The sequence below is a fragment of the Chrysochloris asiatica genome, unplaced genomic scaffold (genome assembly GCF_000296735.1).
Source record: "Chrysochloris asiatica unplaced genomic scaffold, ChrAsi1.0 scaffold00427, whole genome shotgun sequence".
Taxonomy (NCBI): Eukaryota; Metazoa; Chordata; class Mammalia; order Afrosoricida; family Chrysochloridae; genus Chrysochloris; species Chrysochloris asiatica.
Genome location: NW_006408945.1, coordinates 924,369 through 929,612, shown reverse-complemented (window position 1 = coordinate 929,612; position 5,244 = coordinate 924,369). Strand labels below are relative to the sequence as shown.

Sequence of the window (5,244 nt, the reverse complement as noted above, 5' to 3'; positions counted from 1 at the left end):
AAACACAGCCTTCGGTATGGATTACATCTCAATGTCAAGAAAACAAAAACCCTCACCACTGGATCAATAAACAACATTCTTATCAATGGAGAAAAGATTGCCATTGTCAAGAACTTCATTCTTCTTGGATCAACTATCAACACTTATGGAAGCAGCAGTCAAGAAATCAAACAACGTATTGCATTCGGCAAATCTGCTACACAAGCCCTTTTTAAAGTGTTGAAGACCAAAGATGTTAGCTTGAGGACTAAGATGCGCCTGACCCTTGCATGGTATTTCCAATGACCTCATGTGCATGTGAAAGCTGGACAATGAATATGAAAGACCATAGAAGAATTGATATTTTTGAGTTATAATGTTGGAGAGGAATGTAGAAAGTGCCATGGGCTACCAAAAGAACCAATAGATCTGTTTTGGAAAAAGTCCAGCCAGAGTGCTCCTTGGAGGACAAGATGACCAAACTCTGTCTCTCATACTTCAGACATATTGTCAGCAGGGGCCAGTCCCTGGAGAAGGATATCATGTTTTCTAAGGTGGAGGGTCAGTGAAATAGAGGAAGACCCCCAACGAGATGGATTAACCAAGTGGCAGCATCAATGATCTCAAGCGTGGCAACAGTAGTGAGGTTGGCCCAGGATCGGGCAATGCATCGTTCTGCTGTGCATACAGTCACTATGTGTTGGTACTGACTCGATGGCACCTAACAACAACAACAAACGATATTAGTGTTGAAAATGTTGCTATGTTGGCCTAAAAATATTAGTGTTGAAAGTATTTGCTATGTAGCTTTGTTTCTTAAAAATTGTATTTGAGATCAGCAAAACCTACAACTTATTATAAACTAAATGAAACATAGCAATAATTCATTATATATAAAGAAAAACAATTCATTTCAACAAAGCAATGCCATGCCCAGAGGGAAAAGTGACCATGCAGTTTCTTGTAGCCTAGTTTTGCTTGGTTTTTAGTATGCTGCTACACTGCACAGATAAGCTTAAACATGTACTAAAGAAAACGTACTGCTAAGTACACTGTATATGCACACCAATGCTCATAGCAGCACTCTTCACAATAGCAAAAAGATGGAGCCAATATAAGTGCCAATCAATGGAAGAATGGATAAACAAACTGTGATACATATACACAGTGGAATATTATGCTACCTTGCAGAATAACAAGGAAGCTGTAAGCCACCACATAACATGGATGAACTTTGAGGACATTATGCTGAGTGAAATTAGTCGGTCACTAAGGACAAATATTGAAGTCTTGGTGTGGCATTGTAGGTTAATGCACCAGACTGCAAAGCCATTTGAACTGCAAGATTGGCAGTTCAAGCTCACCAGTTGCTCCTCAGAAACCCTATACAGGGTAACTATGGGTTGGAATCAACTCGATGGCCCTTAACAACAACAAGAACAAGAACAAATATTGCACAAGACCATTATTGTAAAAGCTTAAGACAAGATACCCATACTAAAGGGGAAAAAAAATATTTTTCTTTGTTGTTTACTGATGGGGGTGGGGTGAAGGGGTTTGGGAGAGGTGGATGGAGGTGATCATAGAACACAAGGTAGGGGGCAGACACACCAAAGTTCGGGTGTTGGGGAGGCCAATACACAAGAAGTGGGGGGTTTGGAAGAACAAGTAGGTAGAGGAACACTAAGACAGGTTTGCCTGGGCTAACTGGGACAGAGTTAGTGATACATTCTCAAACATGGAACAACAGTGCTCTGTGATACAAGAATTGAGGCATAGTCTGAAGAGGGAAAATAATACTAAGATGTTTGACTGTCTTATGAATATTGGTTCCCCTCGCCTACTAGTGTAAAATAGATACTTGAGTGGGATAGAAAGGAATGTTGGCAAACATAATTACAGAAAGCTTGTTAGCTTGTCTTCAGCCTGTAACTGAAATACCTAAAAGAGATTCTACAACTTGCCCAGTGAAATAGGCCTCTTTCAGAGCCTTTGCAGTGTACAGGACCTTAGGTGGAATTCTGAGGTCCATCCAGAACCTTCTGAGTGAGACATTCCCACTAGGCTGGACAAGCAGAGCAGCCTGAAACACCTAGAACAACAGAAGATACATCTTCCAGGAAAGATCAGTAGGGAAAACCCAATGAAAATAACAGTATGATTGGCTACTACAAAAATAAGAAAGTTGATGATGGAGGCGCCCAGCAAAGTGATGGTGGGGGCAGCGGCTTTGGAATGTGGCTGGCTGGATGGTTGGAGTCTCTGGGAGTGGACCAAGATGTGTAGTCCACCTACATCTTGGGTGTTCTGCAGGAGGAGGAGGAAGAGAAGCTATACGTTCTGCAGGGCATCCTCTCTGCTTTCTTGGAAGAAGACTGTCTATTAAATATCTTCTAGGAGATTGTGAAACGATGGTTAGAAACCCAGAATGTTGTTACCAAAATGAAAAAAGAAGATGAAGTACAGGCCATTGCCACCCTAATTGAGAAGCAAGCTCAGATCATGGTAAAGAACAATATGGTGTCAGAAAAGGAGAAGCAGAGAAAAGCTACCCTGCTGGCCCAGTATGATGATGTCACAGATGAAGAGGATGAAGCAGGTGAGAAGGATGATTCAGGTGCTACCACAGTGAATATTGGTTCTAAAAAAATCTCTGTTCAGGAAACACCAATGTGAAAGTTGTCGTCAAGGCCCGAAAATTGTAAGGAGACTCACTTCGGGCTGAATCCCAAAGGAAGAAGGACCAAGACAAATTGTAGAAGAAGAGGGACAAATTAGCCAAGCAAGAGCACAAGTAAAGGAAAAGAAAAGGACACAGAAAGGGGAGTGAAAGCAGTAACCTTGGCCCACTCTCTCCTTTCTCGGATGAACTTGATCAAAGGGTTGTACTCACGTGTATTTAAGAGAACATTACAAAGTTGTTTACAAAGGCATTTCACCTTTTGTTTACATGGTCAAAAGGAAAATTGCAGACACTTCTAATTGCAAAATGTGCCATATCTCTGTGGTGTGGGTAATCAGATTATTATAATTGATGTCTTTACCAAAGATCTGGACTGGGGGCAGCCGCTATATTTTTAATACTAAGGCCCTGTGCTCCATTTGGCTGCTTTAAAGTCTTCCTTCGCCTTGGACAAATAGCAGGATTCAGAAAGCTAACAGTTACTGTTTTCAACCTAAAGAACAAAAACATTGCCATTCTTCCCCCAAGATGAAATGTAAATATGCAAATGGTTTCCAAGGCAGTATTCAGAGCTAAATGTAATATTTTATAGCTGAAATAGAAAAGCTAATGAAGATCTCTCTCTGAAACCAGATTTTATGTTATATGGTTACAAAGTAGAAAAATGGGAAAAAATTATTTGGGAGTGTTCTAGATATGAGGATTTTAAAAAACATTCCAGCTTGTGAGTGGGAATGAAGTCTCTTTTGAAACAGAGATAGTTATTTTTCCTCATCTAGGCTGTGACTTCAAGAAGGGTATGTCCATTATCAATGTAAGAATATCATCGTTGGTTAGAATTAAAAATAAAAAAAATAAAATCATGAATCCTCTTGCATTCTGATGGAGATCTTAATGTAATTTCCCCTAAATGTTTTGAGTATGACCTCTGATAAATTCTCACTTAGAGAAACTGGAGAGATTTCCGTTTTAAGGCAGAAACACTGGAAATGTCTGCTAACATGGAAACTAATAGTATACATAGTAAGTGATCAACAAATTTGTCTAGTGAACTTGTGAGTGGAAAACTATTTTTGAGAGTCCAGTGTGAGATGGAGCTCTCTCTTCCTACTTTTGTCATACAGCACATTCAGTTGTAAATTAGGCCTTTCTCTATTTGACTTCCAGGATGCAGACTGCCAAGACCCTTGAAGAGTGCACTTTCATTGAGGAGAGCAAAAGTAGATATTTGCTATCAAAAATTGGCAAATTACTGTTTGCAGATCAAATTTGGCCTGGCGTGTTTTTATACGGTACAAACAAATGATGTACATTTTTATAGGGTTATTAGAAAAAAAAATATGTGACAGATCATATGTAGCCCCAAAAGCCTAAAATACTTACTGTCTGGCTTTTCACAGAAAGTTTACCAGCCTGTTTTATATCATTGACTATGAGATTAATGAAAAGTTTTATCATTGTGTAGAAACTAAAAAGAAGCATAGTTAAAGTAAAGAAGATGTGTCTTTTTCATACACTCTTACAGCATGGCATTGAAAAAAAAAAAACAACCACCAAAACCACATCTTTCTTAAAAAATAAGGTTTATTTAAATCACTAAAAAAATAATAATAATAAGCAAGTTGTTCAACAGTAAGCCATGAAGGCAAGCAATCAAATCCCTTCAGGACAAACCTCCTTCTAACTCTTTGAGTTTCATGTGCAGACTGTAAGCTTGCAGGCAACCACATTAGACTACTGATGAGTGGAAGAGGAGGAAAGGCAGCAATGAAGAAATGGTCTGAGTTCAACCACTTTCTGTAAACTCTGGTTGACCTGGAGATGAGAGAGGGAAGAGGAAGGACTGGTTGGTCCAAAGTGTGGTGAGATCTGGGGACACCTGAGCCCATGGACAAGGACATAGCCACAGAGGGCTAATGCTGAGAGTTAAGCATCCAGCTGATATGATGTGAGGGGAGACAAACAAGAACACCCAAACTTGCAGATAGTAACCATCTGACCTAGCCTCAATGGCTTGATAGTCAGATCTCAACTAGAGGAAGATAAAAAAAGAAAAAAAAAAAAGGATAAAGTAAATGAAGGTAAATTGCTATAATATGATAAACTTGACCTATACTTATGGATGTAGTAGGTCAAAATACCAAGAGAGGGAAGGAGCCTTCACATCAAGTATCAATGCTATCCCCTCTGTGTACAGGGTAGATATGGACGGGCAACTTAGACATTGGCTATATAAAATGAGGGGGCAATAGAGGCATGAAGTGACTGGTTTACAAGGTTTCAAGAGGGAGTTTAGTTTAAGAGTGTGTGGCGGAAGAAGAGTCCTCACTTAGCAGTTTTCATCTTGTTTAGATGCATCTAGTGAAAGAGATACAGTCACTTTAAATTTCGATGTCAATACTTATACAATCAAGATGTTCTCTCCCAAGATGGCGGCTCCTGGAACAGCTGAGTGTCTTGATCCAGCATATAATGGATTTCTGGATTCCCTTCAAATCCCTAGCTGTAAACCCTCCAATCATAGCTTTATATTTTTTTCAGAGTTCCAACACTATCTCGTGAGCCCTCTTGGCCTAGTGTTC

At 39.6% G+C, this 5,244-nt stretch overlaps 1 protein-coding gene and 1 pseudogene across 1 annotated transcript in view; both read left to right on the top strand.

The window, feature by feature from the left end:
* The window catches only part of GRID2 (glutamate receptor, ionotropic, delta 2), a 992,360-nt gene that overhangs the window by 613,676 nt on the left and 373,440 nt on the right, over nucleotides 1-5,244 (top strand). The gene's annotated exons all lie outside the window — the stretch shown is intronic.
* Nucleotides 2,137-2,818, top strand: LOC102829950 (annotated as a pseudogene).